A 20,810-nucleotide genomic window follows, 5' to 3' on the forward strand; every position below is an offset into this window, starting at 1 on the left:
CTGGTTATACACAAATTAAATTTAAGTTTTCTGCCTTGAAGGTATTTATAATGCAATAGGGAGACAGATATTTGAACAAACCGATTGAGCATAACGTTGCCAAAGTTGAAATATGTATAATATAAAGTTGAAACTTCAGAGAACTAATTCCTTAGTCTAAATTGCAAAGTCAGGGGGGATTTCTCAGAGAAAGCAGTGTTTGAGTTGAGGTTGGAAAGGTATGTAGGAATTTGCCAATTGGATAAGTTAGGGAAAAGTGTTTTACACAGAAGAATCTGATGTTCAGAGACATGAATGCATGAGTTGGAGAGGTTGGGGAAAGGCATATAATTAGATTATAAACTGAAATGAATAATTATATGCCAAAACCTACTTTGCACTGGGCAGTTTGCTTTGTGTGGATGGTCTAATTTCTCTCCATTACAACTCTAGGAATTAGTTAATATTACCGCCCCCATTTTACTAATGGGGAAGTTGAGGCTTAAAAGAAATTAAGCAACGTGTCCAGGGTTGGTGATGAGACTGAGATTCACACTCAGGTAACTTGCCTCCAGGGCATGTGCTGTAGCTACCATACTCTTTAGCCTCTGACATGAGGACTGATAAGAGGTGAAAGTAGACATGCAGGTGGAGACACTTTCCTAAAATGACTTGGGGCTCCTTGTTAGGGATTTAGATTTTATCCTGTGATCAACATGGATAATTTGCCATTATGATGGACAAAATCTTTACAGAAAATAGAAGCTTATCCTATAAAGATGGCAAATATTTCTTGAGCAGCTAATATGTTTCAGGCACTGTTCTAGGCAGTGGGGAACACAGTAGTAAATAAAAAAACAAAAATCCCTGTCTTCATGGAGCTTACATTCTATCGGAACAAGATAATAAAAACATAGAAATATATAAAATATGTAGGATGGAAAATGATAAGTGATAGGGAGAAAATAAACAGGATGAGGTGCATAGGAAAGGCTGGAGGGTTAAAATTCTAAATATGGTGGTCAGAGAAGTCCTCATTGAGAAGTTGTCATTTGAGCAAAGATGAAGGAGATGAGGGAGTGAGCCATGTGACCCATGTGGCCAGCATTCTAGGCACAGGGAACACCAAGTATGAAAGTCATATGGAAGACAAGCTGTGGTCATTTGCCTCAAGGAGTTCATAAGACTAATTAATGCATGCTAATAATTGATTACAAGGTTGCATAAAAAGCAATAAAATGTAGTGTGATGAAAACAAGCTCTGGTGACTAGTTATCTTGGTTTGAATCCTAGTTCTTCTTCTCACCCCTCATTTTAACTTGGACAAGTCATTTAGCATTTCCGTTTTATTATTTGTAAATAATAATACCAACCATAATGTTGGTATAGGTTAGGCAGAACATTGTGTGGCATAAGTTCACAGAAAATGCTGGTTGTTTAGAAAAAAAATGTGATCCTATGTTACATTCAAAGAATATCTCAGTATTTTCAGAGTACTTTTTCAGACATGATCTTACATGATTTTGCAGTTGGCTTATGGAAGGCAGTTATTATTAAACCCACTTTTTGAATAAGGAGACAGAGAACCAGAGGGTTGAGTGACTCAATCAAGGTCATGCTATTATTATGTATTAGTGCTGGAACTAAAACCCTTGTCCTTTTTCCTGGTTTCTAGACTTTATTTTCCACTCTAGCACCACACTTCTCAGTCCACTGTCTGTAAGAAATATGCAGTTGCAGAAAAATTCTTCCAGAGCAAGTAGAATTTGGAAGGTGGACACAATAAAGATAGAGGGTTAAGGGGAGAGGGAGAAGGAAAGTGGTCATTTCAAGCAAAAGGAAGAGAATTAATACCCAGAAAATTCAGAGGAGATTTTATTTGGGGCTGTGGAAATATGATGATGGGAGTAACAGTGATTAGACCAATTTGACTAGGAGACGAGGCAGAAGCCATAGGCAAGTTGAGGCCAGATGGTAAAGAACTTGAAATGTCAAGCTAAGGCATGTGAGCTTTATTTTTGGCATCAAGGAAACCATTGATGGTTTTTAAGTAGAGGAGTGATATGGAAAAAAAAAACTGTACATTTTAGGGGGAAAAAAATCTGATAGAATGGATAGGAGGTAGGGAGGAAATAAAGTAATGAAGATCAATTCTGAGAATATTAGAAGTAATCCACAGGGAGGATGAAATATTCAGATGGCCCGTATTAGGATAAATTAGTCCATCTAAAATTAAATTCATTTCAACACAGAAGCTTCCTACTCTGTTAAGGAAAACTCAACCTATGTTTGGAAGTTCAGTTATTTCCAGGTGCTTCAGGTGGAACGCATGCATGCAATAGACTTGCTGGAACGTTTTGCCTGTGTGCTGTTCTGTTTCAGATGGTGACAGTTTGAGTGTGATATGTTGCACATGCTGCTTTGGAAACATATGAAGAAACATCAAATGCACGTGTCACGCAATGCATAACTTAGAATAAGACTTGTTTTTTCTTCTGCTGCTTAGCAGCTGCAGTTAACACTTTTCTGGAATATCAAATGCCCCCAGTATCTCTTCTACTGGCTGCAGTAGCAGTAACAGCAGCAGCTCCAGGAAAGTACTATTGCAGCTGGCCGCGTAATCCCCAGGTTTCATCTAAGGAATGCAAAACTACTTGATGGAAGCAAGGGGGAAATAGTTCACTGGGGAGCAGGGCCTGGGTGAGGAGAGAACTAATAACCAAAACCAGTATGACCTATGACATCGGAGACTTAGCCCCAACCCTCTCGTTTTCTTGCTAGTTTATTTTTTTTTATTTTTTTTTTCAACGTTTATTTATTTTTGGGACAGAGAGAGACAGAACATGAACGGGGGAGGGGCAGAGAGAGAGGGAGACACAGAATCGGAAACAGGCTCCAGGCTCTGAGCCATCAGCCCAGAGCCTGACGCGGGGCTCGAACTCCCGGACCGCGAGATCGTGACCTGGTTGAAGTCGGACGCTTAACCGACTGCGCCACCCAGGCGCCCCTTCTTGCTAGTTTATTAACAGTTTAAAACAAAACAACAGTAAAAAAGGAATCACATATTTGGGGCCAAGCGAGTGGACTCACCAGCTATCCCTGATCATTTCTTGGTACGTGTGCCCTACTGCCAAATAATTGAATGAGGTATTGTTTACAAGGGCAACTAGAGAAATAAATTCTTATTTTACTGGACTCATGGAAAATGCCTGTTAATTAGCTTGGGGAGAAAAAAAAGTATTTTTCAGGCCTGCAGCCATTCCTTGTCAGGTCAGTCTCATTAGCCCTCCTGAGCTAAGTAGGGTCTAAGCTTCCAGCACAGCCAGGGAAATCTCAGAGGCTTCCTCGTGCAGCATTGGGGACAAAAGACTTTCCTTCTGTTCTTTGTAATGATGGACTCTGAATTGCTGAAGGTATCACTGTGGCCCCTTTCATAAGGAGGTTCATACTGTGGTAAATATCAAACATAATTCTCTGTACACATTGTCTGTTACTTCTTAACTCAATAAAATCTTTCTCTTATGGATAGATAAATATTTTCTGCAGATCTGAGTTTCTTTTAATGATATGAAGTTGGGCTCAGGATCATGGCAAGGTATGCAGTTTCACATGAAACTGGATAATGATTTTTCCCCAAAAGCAACTGATGGAATTTCAAAATCTCAGACGCCACTTCATTCTAAAATTATGCACAAATGGTAGGGCTAGGGAGCAATTATCTGGAACACAACTTGTTGGATAATGCAGTGGACAAATGTGGATTTTCCTGACTGGCTTTTGATGTAATAGGCAGTGCATTTGCTTTTGGGGCATAGGGAAAGTAAGAAAAAAGAAAGCATCCAGTAGGTAAGAAAAAGAAGACAGAGGGCAGATATAGCCAAACAAGAAAAATATATGTGTATAGAGAGAGGCAGACAGGCCAGGAAACAAGAGGAGGTGAGAAAAGAGTAGAAAAGAGGCAGAGAAGAAGGGCTTATTCCAGGTGGAAATATTGCTTTGTATCCTAGCCTACTGACTCAATCTTCCTATTCTTAGAGTTTAAGTGGCTGCATGGCTTTCCTCTCATAATAGCTAGTGAACAACAAATGGTCATCAGGTTTCTTTATTCTGGATAGCAGAAGTCATTTGGCACTTCCACTGGAGATGATTTAAAACTAGTGGAGAACAGCAGGGTAGAGTGTTGTCCTTTGCCTTGATGAATTATTTAAAAATAAGGTGGAACACACAAGTTGATTGAAACCTTGTAATATTTACTTCCATTCTTCTGATAAAAGTCTCCTCAATGACTTCCTGGGGATAAGACCTGTTGGAATTTCTTTCTCTGACTCTCCTAGCCATCAGAACATCCCATCAGGATGCCTGAGAGAGGGCTCTGTGGGTCAAATTGTACTTTGGTCCACTCATGGAGTTGTCGCGGTCAATGGAACTGTCCCCAGGATGACAGCCAGAGAACTTGCCTAGGCCAAGATAAATGCATTAGAAAGCAAAAGAGGAATGCGGCTCAATGGGCAGTGAAAATCAATGAGAGCAAATTGGCCCATTTTTGCCTCACTGACTTGTACTGTCCATTAAGCCCTATTTGCTGGTTCATGGTTGTTCACTTCATTTACTTTCTAATCCTTCTTTTGCCAGCTTGGCGCATCTCCAGGTTAGTGCAATCCTGTTAATTGCATCGCCTGCTACCGACTAACTGTGACACAGGCCTTATCACCTCGTTACAGGGATTGGACATGAAACTCTGCACATGAAACCCAGCATGAGCCCGCTTTGTTTAGGATTGGGACTTAAATCAGACATGATCTCACAGCTTCTTGGGAATGGAGACTTTCCATGTCCTCATATCTCCAAAGGAGTTGGGATTTGCTATAGCTTACTTGACATTTACAGCCTCACTGCCACTATGATCAATGCAATGCTTTAGACAAGAAAGTTGGAAAAGTAGAATATTCTATGGCGGGACAAAGTTTTGGGGAATTTCCTTTTCCTATAGAATCCATGTCCTCCTAAGAACTAGGGCTGTGTTAGTGTATTTATTAAACTGTGTCAGAACTGCCCGTCTGTGTGTTTTTTTCACTAGAGAGTGAGCTTCTCAATGGCAAGGAAGTTAGGTATTTTCATTTTTTTGTTCCTACCAGCTAGCCCAGTGCTTGCCAATAATAATTTGCCCATTGAGTACACCATACAGCATTATTGTGAATGTAGCACCTACCACAAGCTGGCTCATTTTCAAAATAATTCTATGGAGCTAAATATTATTATTTCAATACTCTTAATGAAGGAACTGGAAGTCAAAGAAGTTCAACTTCACGTCTGTGATTGGCAAAGCTAGAATGCAAGCTCCGGGTGCCTGACGTTAAAACCCCTAGCTTTTTTTCCATGTCTTATGTTAAAGAGACTTAATAGATTTGATTTTATAATGAGACCATTAGAAGTCGACCACATGCATCACAGCATCTCTCGGTAAACTGAAGATGAATTACAAAGTTTTTGCCGAACTTCATAAAATTGCTAAACATGTTGACATTTTGAAAAATACACGTAGTCTACGGCCACACCACCCTGAACATGCCCGATCTCGTCTGAAAAATACGTATAAACCTTAGTTTATAGAATATCTCATTTTTACTGAAGTATCTAGTAATACAAAATAGGAAAAAGAATCTACTCTTTTGAGAACAATTTATTTTAATCCTTTTTTTAACCTCATGCAGTATGCCTGATTGTTCAAAGAGAAATTAGCTTGGGTTTGTCTTGATAGTCAGTAAGAAAATCTGATCTCTCAAAAAGGGTCTAGTCACTTCATTTTATGAGTGCCAGTCACTATCGGATGACTTTCTTTTAGTTACTGAGTAGGGTTTGGGACTGTAATAGTCTGTCATTTAGTTTCTGAGTCAAAATGTAGTAGACTGCAGAATGACCTCCTGGTTGGAATTACACAGTGTTGGCCTTCCCCAGTACTTGTGCACGTGTGCGTGACTCCATGATCCCACACAAAGGCTTGTGTCTGTTTTCTCCAAACGCCACGTGATGTGCTCCACATGGCTCCTGTTCCAGCCTCGTATTCTGGATTGACTTCAATTTGAGTAATTATTTTCTCACCTCAGTTCCCCCTACAGTTTTAACTGGATACATTCCTCTCTTTAACGTGGGGTTTTGAACTCTTGAATAGTTTTATTTTACAGCATTTGAGAACTATTTTTATGTGATTTTGTTTTTCAACTTCAATAATCAAAATATGCACTTTTTCATTCTGTAATAAGTGTGAAGTCTTGAACTCAAAAAAGAAGACTCAACTGGCAGTACATTTTTTTTTGTATTTGCATAAACTTGGTGCACCAAATTTATATGTTAACAAATATTTCCTATTCTTTCTATTTTCACTTTCCTTCAAACTCACTTTCTAACCTATTGTCTTATTCATCATTCAACTCCACACCAAATTCCCAATGGTGAGAAAATTCCTGTTATTTTCAAAAAATGTGATTATTTTTCATTTTAATTCTATTTCTGTCTGCCTTTAAGCTTGTTATTCAAAGTTATGTAAGATGTCTCTACTTTTTTTTCCCTTTCCCCCCTTTCTTTCCTTCCTTCCTTCCTTCCTTCCTTCCTTCCTTCCTTCCTTCCTTCTTTCCTCCCTTCCTCCCTCCCTCACTCTTTCTTTCTTTCTTTCTTTCTTTCTTTCTTTCTTTCTTTCCTTGGTCCCACTGATAAATATCTAACTTCCCAGGGGCAAAACAACAGTCGGCAATGTTTGCCCTACAATCCTCTACTTTACATCAGACTTCCACAATCACTTTTTTGTCTTTGTTGCACAGAATTCAATTGAGAATTTTGAACAACTTCCTTTTGCTTTTACAAAGAAAGAAAGAAAGAAAGAAAGAAAGAAAGAAAGAAAGAGAAAGAAACCCTAGTGTTATATATTAAAGATGCACATAAAAATCTGGTAATTTTAGCACTTATGCCTTTGCACAGTTAGGAGCTTTGTGAGCCTATGGTCTCCCTCTTCCTTGCTACACCCTCCATCTCTAGGTACTGGGTTTTTCCAACAGTGACAGTGTGAAGACAGCAGGGACAAACATCCTGTATGAGTCAAACATTACCTGATCTGACCTTAAGTATTTATTTGCCTATTTATTCAACAAACATTTATTGAGCTTCTACTAATGCCAGCCTGTCCATGGGGATTTCTTGGTAAACATCAGTTTTTCAGACCATTGATGTCTGATTTTTGAATTAATAACTCATTGTTTGGTCTACCCATTTAGATAACCTATGTTACCACCTGAGCTAAACCTGAATTTCAGGAGGCTCTCTTCCTGAAAACTCTCTTGACTTTCCCTAAAGACTACAGTTCTTATATTCAGATAGTAGTAAGATTTTCATCTGAATATAACATAAAGGAACTGTTTTAATGATATCTACACTATCTGATACAGTGGTCTGAGCTCAGACAGCCAACTTTTGCAAGCACTGTTACAATTTGAAGTCACAGATCTGTGACAACTTTTTATTCAGCCAAAATACATATATAATGCTTAAACTAGAGCAGGCCTTCTAAAATGAAATGGAAGCAAGTTTTGTTGCTAAGCAAATGCTGTACTGTCAACCATATAACTAGCTCTCCTATTAAAACCAAATAAAAAGTTGGATTTCTACTATATAAGTTGTACATTGAGATATAGAACTCCAGGCCTAACTTCTGAATATATGATTTTATGTTGTTTTAAACAAAACTATTATAGCTAAGTGTGCAACTAGTGAACTGTAATGTTAGTATACAAAAACATGTATATTTATATGGTATGAGGAGAGATATAGACATGACTTAAAATTTTAAATTATAATATTTAGAAGCAAATGCTCTCCTTATAAGCAGAACTGTCCAAATATATATATATTTATATATATATAAATATATCCTGGATATATTTATATATATATAAATATATATATCTTAGATATATATATCTAGGATATATATATATATATATATATATATATATACTTTTCATCATTACATGTATATAATGATGAAAAGTAGATGCAGAGAGATCCTCAAGGGAAATACTATTATTCTTGATATATTTTAGTTCACAAATATATATTAAAATGAAAATAATATTGTTGGAGTAGATCTCAAAACAATTTTTGTAAATCAACAACATTTTATTTTGATTTTGTAGCTAGAGGACTATTTATTTTATTCCACTTCAGATAACTTTTACACAAAAATGCCAGTGAGAGAAATCGCAAGTAAGGGAATCTAATAATTTATCTCCCCCTTATTGTTTCTGGGCAAACACAAGAAAATGATCTTGGTCACTAGACCTGGATAGTTTCACACACAATTCCCACCCTTTTATTTCATTGTAATGGCAATCTCAGAATTCTAAAAGATCAGTTCAAGAGCATGACACCTAAACCTAAGGAGTGAGGACAGTCTCATCTATTGGAAGCTTGTGCAATAAAACAAAATCTCAGTATCACCAACCAGGATATCCTTACTTAAATACTCACAAAGGAATGAAGAATAAAATGAAGATATAAAGACATGGTACTTTCCACAGCTTTTAAAAAAAACTTTTCTTGTAACTGCAAGGTTAAAAAAATCAAAAATTCTAAACACATGCCACTATAATTTTTATAAATGTGCTTATGAATACATTTAAAGCTTTAATTACAACATACATAACACATAAACAGGTTGCTAAATACTTTCTTGAGTTCGGTAAATCCAAGAATTAAAATTAAAGCTTAAAGCTGCTTCATAATAATTAATTTGGTTGAATTCAGATATTTTGTACATTGTAATCTTCAAGTAAGGAGCTTTTAGATTTTAAACTTACTTTCTCAAAAATTATTATTATATTTAGTAAATTTGATCTTTAAGATTTTTGGTATTTTTTAAAATGTATGCATAAAAGGAATGATTTTATTATTTAAAAGTCTATACTTAGCTCAGTAGGCATTGGGAAGTTAGGACTAATGAACCATGATATTTTGTGACATTTCATTAATAAGGTTTTTTTTCCTCTGTTCTTAAATGGTTTTTGTATACTTAGCACTTTTCTGCCAGGTTATGATCAACTAGTGACTAATTTCTTCTATCTATTCAAGAAACGTGAATGAAATGTCTTTGTGTCATAACCAAGAATGGTCTTTTGGTAACTTCTTTAACAATACTCTCAGTTCTTACATGATTAGGTGGAGAAATAGGACAAAAATATCCTGGATAAATTGTTCTAAATATTTGTGACACAATATTTTGTGGGATAACACTAAAAGCTAAGGGACAGTCCATATACAAACTCCAATCAAGAACATTATGTTCTACTATGTTTAAGACCCTTCTTGACAATGCCATTGCTAAAAAGCTTTTCTCTTAACAACTCAATACTTCAATCTTGGAGCTCTTGGTCAAAACTTGAGTAATCTGCACTTAAACTTTATTGGAAATCATTGACATAAATTTGCATATTCCATAAATTGCATCTCTATCTTGACTTGTAGATGCTAACATTACCTACTTTACTATATTGGAATCAAGCTACCGGTTTTAAGGTTCTTTCTGCCACTTACTCCCATATCTGCTAGTGGTCAATTTTATGATATCTTATATAACTTAGGTATATGATAAATATAAGCACTTGATAAATGTTTGACTAGTTTATCATGGTTGGCTAGTTTACCATGGTTGGAAGAAGCATTATCATGGTTTAATTTACCATGGTTGGAAGCATTTTTCCCATTTTCTTTATAAAAAAAAAAAGTTTAAAGAAGATAAACATATTAAAAGTTGATGTTGAAGAAAGGGTCAGAACCATGGGCAATGCTAAAACTTGAAATTGGGGTTTCTGAAATTCTAAAATTGGGGTTTCTGAAATTCTGAAATTGTGGCCACAATGCCACAACTGACTCGGAATGCAGTAAGTAGATAAATCCACATGGAATAAGGCAGGTTGGTGCACTTCTGACTGTGAAGCTCAAATAATTTGGACCAGGTCTACTTATCTACCAGAACACATTTGCCTAAGCTTTGTCAGTTGTTTAGAGCTTCCTATTGATGAAACAGAACCCTTTTTTGACTGGTCAGTCTGGCGCTCTATTAATTGTTAAATATGTTTTGAAGATTATTTCTATATGTAGAGGGATTCAATGGACAAGATATTAAATGTCTGGAGATCTCAAGAGAAATTATTAGAGGCAGAAAGGGAAAGGAAAATGCTATTTGCCTCGTATTACTATGCGTCCATTCCTGATTAGGACTTTTTATACCTTTATAGAATACCCATTACATAGGTGAGGAATTTGAAACCCAGAGTTCGAGATGAAATAAAATAACAAAAGTAATATGCTTAGAGCAACTCTTCTACTATTCATATCCGTTCAAAAATTTATGAGCACTGAGTGTTGTATGTAAGTGATGCATCACTAAACTATACACCTGAAACTAATATTACAATGTATGTTAACTAACTGAATTTAAATAAAAACTTGAGGGGCCCCTGGGTGGCTCAGTGGGTTAAGCAGCCAACTTCAACTCAGGTCATGATCTCACGGTCCGTGAGTTCGAGCCCCGCGTCGGGCTCTGTGCTGACAGCTCGGAGCCTGGAGCCTGTTTCAGATTCTGTGTCTCCCCCTCTCTGACCCTCCCCCGTTCATGCTCTGTCTCTCTCTGTCTCAAAAATAAATAAACGTTAAAAAAATTTTTTTTAAATAAAAAAAAACTTGAACAAAATTTTAACAGATTCATAAACCTGTGCTTTCTGAAGTGAAATCTGTTGTAATATGCAAATACTTTAAACCATTTTTTTTCCTAAATACCACTGATTTACACATATGAACTGTGCTATCAAAGATTGACTTTCTTAGAGGATAGGGACAGATTGTTATGGTGAAAGTCAGCTTTCTGATTACATAAAGTAACCTTTTGGCTTTTGAGAAGCTGTGAAGTAATGTAACAGAAATTTTATGACTTTCCCAATCTTGGTATTGGCAAAGTCAAAATTACAAATTTGAATGTACTAAAACCCTGTTCTTATGTCTTTACACCATTCCATATTGCTTCTAAATTGGAATTTTGTAAGCTACTTGAAATTGAGACCATGTTTTCTAATTTTTTCTATTTCCATGTCATTAACTCTTTAGTGTCGGTACATGTTTAGTACAAACGTGTGATTTGGTCACTATTTGGTTGACTCATTCATTCAGAAAATATTTTGAAAATCCTTTTATATAATACATATTGTATTGGAAAAATATAAGTAAAATTATGCTTGTTCTTGAGGTTACATAATATATAATACATAATACATAGGTAGATGGACAAGGATGGAAATTCTCATTAGGTCAGGTGTGGTGGTGAGAGGGGACATGTCAGCTAAAGGGAGAAAAAGACTGGGCCAAATTTTGGTTTTGTACATATTGTTTCTTGCACAAGTTACTCAGTCTTACTGAATGTCTATTTCCTTACCTGTAACACAGGTACTACTTAATAAGCTTGTTTTAAGGACTTGGTTCATACGAGGCACATAAGACATGATATTACTTTTAAGTATATTATTAGTAGTATTAGTATTAGTATTTGTAAACCACCATAATTCTTCCTATGTGTTAATGAAAGACACTGTTAAAGTGGAATTATTAGAAGGGATTTTGAAGTATAAACAGAAAAGTATCAAATGAATAAGAAAGTATTATAAGCACAGTGAGTGATCAGTAGAAACACAGACTCACTTTATCAAGTGTAAAAGATTAAATTGCACGTTTGGGTGGGTGGCAAGTTTGTTAGTTTTGTACAGAAACTCACTGTACAAACTCAGTGACTCACTGATTCACCTTGAGAAGGAAAGTACGCAGATGTGTGTGTGTGTGTGTGTGTGTGTGTGTGTGTGCATGTGGATGTACGTGTGTTTAGCATGTAGCTTTGAACTTGTTTGAACCTGGTCTTTCCAAAAAAATAGGAAGAATGTTTTTTTATGATCTAGAGGCTGTATTCTGTCACAGATCCATTAAAGCCCAATGTGAGGCCATTCTCATGTAACAGGCAGTGACAGTGGACATTTTGCTTCACTTGCACCAAAAAAATAAAATAAAATAAAATAAAATAAATAAACTTCCTAAATTCTAACATTTTATGAGTATCTTGAGTAACAAATTAGGAAAAGCACTTACTGGAGCCAGAGAAATCTAACTGATTCATCTTCATCCTTAAAGTTGGTGGTTGATAAGGTGAACATAGATATGGGGAGCTTTTGATTCTGGGTATGTCCACTCTGACTCAGAGCAGTGAACATTCAGAGGCAGCTGACATAGGACACGAGTGGACATCAGAAGATTCAGGGAAATGAAACAACAAAAAAAGACCTGGCCAGACTAGGACTAGTCATGTCACAGTATGGCGAAGGTACTATAATCATCCCTACTTTACAGAATAAGGCTAAGAGACAGAGAGACATTAAATAACGCCCAAAGTTACAGCTAGTAAGTGAAAGAATTGGGCTCCAGGGACTATCTTCTTTTTTTATTATTATTAAATTTATTTTAATTCACATTATTTAAATACAGTGTAACATTGGTTTCAGGAGTAGAACCAAGTGATTCAACACTTACATATAATACCTAGTGCTCATTCCAAGTGCACTCCTTAATGCCCATCACCCATTTAGCCCACCCCCCCATGGACCTCCCTTCTAGCAACCCCCCATCTATTCTCTGCATTTTAGAGTTTCTTATGGTTTGCCACCCTCTCTGTTTTTATCTTATTTTTCCTTCCCTTCCCCTATGTTTCTGTTGTGTTTCTTAAATTTCACATATGAGTGTAATCATGTGATATTTGTCTTTTTCTGCAGAGGACATGTTCTTAATCACTGCTTACCTAGGATGAGATCAGTTTGGAGTACATTGTGTTTGATATCTAGATTTGGTGTCCAGATTTATTGAGATAGAAGGAGATGGAAATCCAACTCTGGAAGTCAGGATAGAGATAGTAACTGGATATAGATTTGGAAACATGAACACAGATGAGCTCACCCAAAAGAAAGAGTATCTAAAAGGTTATACCTTTGACTGAAATAGGACACACCAGAAAGGAAACGTGCTGTCATTAGTACAGACAGCACCAGTGGTAGGAGATTGAATTGCTCAGGGATATAATGAAGTGCAGAAGCATCTGCATCAAATGCAGAAGCATTTGAAATCAAGTGACTAGGTTGAGATAGAAATGAAAAGGATGAAATGTGTTAAATGGAACAGAGAAGTGGAGGAAAACCAGAAAAATTAGCATTTCAGAAGTCAATATTCAGAAAAGAGTATCGAGAAGATAGATGAAAGTGGTTGACTGTGTGAAATATAGCCCAAAGCAGAGAGGTCTACAAAGGAGCCATTGAGATTTAATAATGAGTTGTCATTGGTAAGCTTGGGTGAGGTGACAGACTGAAGTCAGATTATAGTAGGTTGAAGAGTGGACTGAAGTGAGTGAAGAAATTAAATAAAAACAGACTTTAGTCACCTATCTGGCAGTTATCACACCACCCAGATGTATTTCCATTGTTTTTTTTCAACATTAAGGTAAGAATTTCATGTCAACCTGATAATGCTCCCATATGGACATCAGTCTATTTTTACTCATAGGTTAGAAGGCTCAGTAAAGAGCCAGCCGAACAGGTTTAGAGTAGAAACCACGGAGCTCTACAGTTCTCATTTTCTCATCTCAATCCATCCACATACACCAAGCGTGTCAATGGAGAGTGCTTGACCAGGAGGAGTGGGAGAGGGAGCAACTCTGAGTTTGATCCCAGCTTTGTATCTTCAAAACTTTGTGGCCTGGGGCACATTTCTTAAGTTCTAAATCTCAGGCTTCTGATCTCTAAAATGGAGGTATTGACAGTGCTCATTTCACAAGTTGTTCAGATGATCAAACGCATTATTATAAGCAAAGTATTTATCATTGTGTCTCAAGTCATTAAGTGCCTAATAAATGATAGCTGCTATAATTATTATTTATTATTATCATTATCATCTGTACTTTACTTTAATTCCTTGTGACTAAGCATAGTGACTTGTCTGGGAAACTGCCTGACTTCCTTTATGGATATCATCCAGCCATCAATCCAGATCATGGGATTTGGGGGAAAATAGATAAACTCTTGAGTGTAGTTACATTGATTTCTAACTGTTTCATCCCTGGAAAATGTCTTATTTGTCCTATTTGTAATTTCTACATATGTACAATTATAAAAAAATACTTTCCTTATAGAATCATTGTAAAAATTGGATGAAACATTTACTTAAAAAGTGTTTTGTACTGGCACTTACTAAGTTCAATATAAAGGTATGTTTGAATTCATTTATTTTCAGGATTAAACATGAAAAATGGAGTCAGGTTATTTCTTTTCGTTTTTTCATTTGACATTTTTTTTGGTTTGAGATACTTTGCTCTATTTTTCCTTCCCTATGAAAGGCTGCTAGATCCAAGGGTCGGTATCTGCAAAGATCTAGCCTGTCTCATGAAAATATAGAAGTACAAACAACAAAATCATTTCAAGAAGCTTTTATGTTGGACATGGGAAAAGATAACAGCTCTAAATAGATGAGCCATGTGTTCACCATCAGGGTCGGCACTGCCACTGAGAACTCATGGGATCTGGTAGATTCAACATGCTCTTATTCTCCTACGTTTTAACCCAAAACCAAATTTCTGCTTCAATCTTTGATAATCTCATTTACTTAGTGCAGCAACTGCTGTATACCCAATGTGGCTAGGTTCCCCTCAATAGTCCCTCTTTTATGACTCTAGTACTTGCTAGACTTTCACTTTTAAATAAAATGGTTAATAATTCCTCTGGTGTATTTGAGATTTTTTAAAGTATTTTTTCAATCTAGTTTAATCTGTGTTTAATTTAATATATTAAATCTTAATTTAATATTTTATAATTTGAGCTAATATATTTAAAATGCATTACATCTTAATTTTATATATTCAATCACAGTTTAATAAAGTTTCCTTTTAACATCTTGATTAAAAGGACTGTTGCACGGTACTTATGCCTTTCAATTAAACTCCAAGCACTGTTGTCTCAGTGGGCTTCAGTATTCCATCAAGGGCTAGAAGCCTGAAGTCCAAACAAGGAGGAAGAAATGCCAGTAGAAAAATATAGAAACCTTAGTATTGACCTATCCTTCTGACCTACTGACTTCTTTATTGGTAAGAGTGATGCTGGTTGCTGTAACAGGCAAATTTCTAAGTTTCAGTGGCTTAGAACAATGGAAATTATCCACATCATCTATCAAACTAATGTTCCTGGTCCATGTGTTGTTCTCCAAATGGTGATTCTGGTACCCAGTGTCATTCCATCCTATTGATCTGTTATCTTCAACACTGGTCACAAAAAGGTGAAAGAAATGTTGAGGATCATGTGGATGGGTTTGAATGAGCCAGATCTGGAGGTGACACGTGTTATGTATCTTCCTGTTCAGTTGGTTAGAACTCAAGTCGCATGATTTCTAACTCCAAGGGATAACTGGGATTGAATTGAGCTAATGTGCAAAGGAGAAAGAGGAAATGGGATTGTTTGTATTTAAGATGTTATTATTTGTATCCCAAAGTACATAGAACATTAATAATTTTATTCCTAGAATAACTTCTTTGCACCTAGCATGAAATTCAGTATCTCTGAGGAAATTAAAAATCTCTAACTAAAAGACAAAACAAAATAATACAAAAACAAACAAACAAAAACCCTGCTGTTTGAGAAAGAATGCCAACAAATGGAAAGTCAACATGGAAAACGTCATTACTTCTGTATGTTTGTGAACCATAGTCTGCCTTCAATCAGTAAGCTTCTATACCAAAGTAAACAAACAAACAAACAAAACTAAGCAGTAACAACCAGAAAAATACTTTGAGGGGTACACCCAGGTCCTTCTATGTTTGTATATCTGTACTTTCGAAGGTGTCAAAGAGAAGGGTGTACTAGGTATTCAACTATTTAATAAAGAGGCAAATACTGATGAGTAGAAACAGAAAACACAGAGGTCCTGACTCACCTTCCCTCAAAAAAGATAAGAAATTGTGACAGAGCCACAGATTTTCATTATGAATATAGCATTGAAATTTTGCTAACAAGCGTATTTTGAGCAATCCATTAAAAGCTCATGATATATGAATGGTAAATAGGGACATGAAAAAACTCTAAATATTATTAGTTATTTGGGAAAGGCAAAGTGAAACCACAATGAGATACCACTGCACAGATTTTAGAATGGCTAAAATTTAAAATTCTGGCCTCATCAAGTGCTGACGAGGAAGTAGACAAAGTGGATTTCTGATTAAATGCTGATGGATGTAAAAATCATTCAAACACTTTGCTGGTCGTTAAAGCATAAACCGCTTTGGAAAAATATTTGGCAATTTCTTAAAGAATTAAACATACACCTACCATATGATCGAGCTATTACATGCCAAAGTATTTTCCCAAGAGAAATAAAAACATATGTCCACACAAAGACATGTGCATGAATGTTCATAGCAGCTTTATTTGTAATAGTCAAAAGCTGGAAACAACCCAAATGTCCATTAACAAGTGCCAACAACTGTGGTATACCATGCAATAGAATACTTCTTAAAAATAAGGAATAAATATTGATACATGCTACAACATGGATGCATCTCAAAATAATTATGCCAACTGAAAGAAGCCAGACAAAAATATAGTGCATTTAAATAAAATTTAAATAAAATTCTAAAATATATAAACTAATCTATAGTGACAGCAGATCAGTTGTTGTCTGGGGAGGGAGGAGAAGGGCTATAGAGAGAGATAAAGTCTTCAAGCTACTTTTGGGAGAGCTATTGATGTGTTCATTATCTGGATTGTAGTAACAGTATACATATAGGTCGAATCTTTTCAAATTGTATACTATGAGCAGTTAACTGCCTTTTAATTATACCTCAATAAAGTTGTCTTTAAAAACTAATAGTATCCAATGAGAAGAATTCACCATCACTTCTGGATATCCCTGTCAAAAATATATAACCAGAATTTAAATCTAAATTAAAGGACATTCTACAAAATAACTGACCTGCAATCTTTAAAAGTGTCAAAGTCCAAAAATCTAAGTAATAGTGAAGAAATGTCGCAGACTGAAGGTAACTAAAAAGTTTCTATGTGTGATTCTGAACTGGATTTTTATGCTTTGTGAACAATCGGCAAAAATTGGAACAATTTTTTGGAAAAATTGGCAAAACTTGACTGGTGTTTGACTGTTAAATGGCAATAATATATAATGTTAATTTCCTGAATATGATGGTTATATTATGTTTATATAAGGAAATCTCCTGCTTATAGAAAATACACATTGGGGCGGTAGGAGACAATGGAGCATTGGATTAACAAATTACTCGCAAATGGTTGTGGACCACTGCATCTTTGTGTACTTCCTCAAAGTGGTGTTTAATTATAGTTTGTAATCATTTCAAAACTAACAATTTTGGGAACAATTGTCTTAATAATAAGAAAAACAAAAAGCTCAAATAAAAAATGGGCAAAGAATTTGAACAGATATTTCATGAAAATTGAAGTATGGGTGGCAAAGAAGCATATAGAAAGATGTTCGACATCATTAGTCATTAGGGAAATGCAAACCAAAATCATATGGAAATATCAGAAAACATGTATTAAAATGGGCAAGACTGATAATATCATGTGTTGGATGACCAAGTATAGATAGTTGAACTCTCATTCAGTGCTTTTGAGAATATGGCATGGTATAACCACTTTGGAAAAATAGTTTTGTATTTTTCTAAAAAAATAAATATATATCTATCATGTGATACCATCATTCCAATCAGAGGTATTTACCCAAGAGAAATGAAAGCATATATTCATACAAAGGTTATATACAATTGCCATAGAAGATCTATTAGTAATATTAAAGAAACTAGAAACAATCCACGTGTTCATCAACAGGTGAATGCATAAACCATGTAATGGAATACAGCTCAGCAAGAAAAAAGAATCAACCACCAATACACATAATGACACAGATAAATCTCAAAATAATTATGCTGAGTAAAAGAAGTCAGACAAAAGAAAGAGTATAGAGAAAGGGAGAGTCAGGAAAGGTAAAAAAGGGGCACCAGAAAACTTTTGGGGGTGATGGATATGATACGTTTTTTTCTGATTGTGTAGATGGTTTCACTGGTGTTTATAGAAGTCAAAACACATCGAAATGTGTATTTTAAATATGTGTAGTTTATTATTATATGTAAGTTATAGCTCAACAGAGCTGGTAAAAAAGAAAGAAGAAAGAAGGAAAGAAAGAAAGAAAGAAAGAAAGAAAGAAAGAAAGAAGAGAAAAGAAAGAAAGAAAGAAAGAAAGAAAGAAAGAAAGAGGAAGAGAAAGAAGAAAGAGAGAAGAAAGGAAGGAAGGAAAGAGGGGAGGGAGGGAGGAAGGAAGGGAGGGAGGGAGGGAGAAAGTCAGAAAGGAAAACATTTAGCTGAGTTCTTGGTAACTTTAAATAGCACAGGTTTTTACCTTGGTAAGAGTCTGAACTATAGCATAGTTCGATGTTGCCAGGTGAAGGTAGACATTTCTGCCTAATAGACAGTGAATTTGAGATTATAGTTAACATTTTCTTTTTGAAATCTGAGAAGGTGAACAGAATGCTTGGGGTGGACCAAGGAATTCCCTCGAGCAAAGTGAAGGCAAAGAACTTGTTTTCAATCTGATCCACCTGGCAAGTGAATGATTTATAGTAGTTTTTTGATTTTCTGGTGTGGAAGTATTTCACAGAGAAGCAGAAGTCCAAAGATGCCAGGAAAATGGCAGATAAAGTTGGTTTTCCCCCAGGAAGTATCAGAGACAGTGCCACTAAATGCTTTGTCTCTACCAGCATTAGGAAATATGCTGGGGTGAGTCAGTCATGGGATTGCTTTTGTGCAAGTGTCAGGAAGGACATTAATACCAACATGAGCCTGTATTTTCTAACTAATCAGAATCCAAGGCAGAAAGGTGAATGCCATGATCTTCTCTCTCCTTCCTTGGCTCAGCAGGCATTTGTCATCTAGCTTTCCCTCAAGGACTGATCCCTCAGGCAAAGTTGCTGGAAAGAAACCATGTATTTGAAGCTCAATGAAGCAGTCCACAAAAATCTTACAGAAAGCCAGTCATGGAGTGCTAGGGCAATCATAAAGGTTTTAATCAAAATATTTCTGGTTCCTCTTCCTTTAGGACACATGTAGAATTGTATTTACTGTCATTGGCACACAGCTCCCTTCCCCGCTGTTCCCTGGTCTATGACTTCTTCTTCTTCTTCTTCTTCTTCTTCTTCTTTTAATGTTTATTTTTTGAGAGAGAGAGAGAGAGAGAGAGAGAGAGACAGAGTGTGAGCAGGGGAGGGGCAGAGAGAGAGAGGGAGACACAGAATCCGAAGCAGGCTCCAGGCTCCGAGCTGTCAGCACAGAGCCCGATTCGGGGTTTGAACTCACAAGCTGTGAGATCATGACCTGAGCCAAAGTCAGATACCTAACTGAGCCACCTAGGCGCCCCTCTATGACTACTTCTAACCAATCAGTAGTAAATGTGTCATTTCTGGGCTAGCACATCTTAATTGCTCCCTGGCAGAGTTCTTTTTACTTTGGCTCAGAAATTGGCAATGCCAGAAATGGTGGCTTCTCACTTAGCCTGTTTCTGTATTGAGTGTAATGAGCAAGGTATTTCTTGCCTGCTTCCAATGACCATGTAGCATGAGCAAGAAAGAAGCTTTTATTATTTGAAGACACTGAGATTTTAGAGCCATTTATTAACACACCACAATTTTAGCTATACTGGCTCATTGTTTTAAAAGAACTTACATTTGATAAATTACAGACACTGATTTTCTTTCTCAAAGGTCATTTGTAGTAAGACATAGACTGAAGTAGAAGTAATGATCGATAGAAGCAAATTGATCCCATGTCCACAGACAGCATCCAGGATTTTCCACTGCATTAATTAGTTTGGAAAATGGAGAACTATTTCATTCATACATAATATAATTCACAGTTACCCCATGACTGTATTTGCATTAAATTCTACATCTTAAGCCACAGAAGCCACAGGTTTTACTAGAACTAAGATTTGGTCAAGAAACAGGTATGAACAAAATGATGTGGGCTGCTGAGGAGTAGACCCTGAAAAAGTTTAATGCTTTAAACTTATGAGTAAGGAAAATAATGATGGGGGAGGTGCCCAAATCTTCACTGGTAATGTGAGATGAATTTTTGAGCAGGTAAAGTTTTCCCCTAAGGTGACCCACCTACTTCGGAGGATGACTGGGAGTCATGATCAGCCTGTCCCCCTTTAAAACTGAAAGAGTAGACTGGTATGAAGGTAATCCATGAGACTGAGAAGGAAAAAAACAAACAATGAAAACAAAACAAAACATGCAAAGTTTACATCTGTTACATATAGGCTGACATGAACTGAATTGCCTGTAGCTAAAATTAAAACAAAGTGAGTGTTTGATGATCTGGACTCAATCTCAAGAATAAAGTAGTTGTCTCAAGAAAGGAAGAAGACTAATATGACAGTGGCCCAAGCAAATCTCAACACATCTTTTAAATTTTACCATTATTGGCATTGGCCCATTCAAATGTATTATTTAATTCTAAAGACACAAAATAGTTCAGAAAGATAGCCTGAAGATTTTCTTTTTCTTTTCTTTTTTTTCTTTCTATTCTTCCCTGAGACATGATGTTACGAATGCTCCTTTCAATAATTTGATAGATTCAAGCTCTGAGCCAGAGAGAGCATCTGTTAGAAAACATGGCAATATTCTTTCTATTTAT

General features: G+C 36.1%; 1 non-coding gene across 1 annotated transcript; it reads left to right on the top strand.

Moving 5' to 3' along the window:
- Positions 1-20,166: 20,166 nt before the first annotated feature.
- On the top strand, positions 20,167-20,315 carry LOC125174108 (U12 minor spliceosomal RNA). The gene has a single exon (XR_007155255.1). It is a non-coding gene; the product is annotated as a U12 minor spliceosomal RNA (small nuclear RNA).
- Positions 20,316-20,810: the final 495 nt, after the last annotated feature.

The sequence above is a fragment of the Prionailurus viverrinus genome, chromosome C1, assembly GCF_022837055.1.
Source record: "Prionailurus viverrinus isolate Anna chromosome C1, UM_Priviv_1.0, whole genome shotgun sequence".
Taxonomy (NCBI): Eukaryota; Metazoa; Chordata; class Mammalia; order Carnivora; family Felidae; genus Prionailurus; species Prionailurus viverrinus.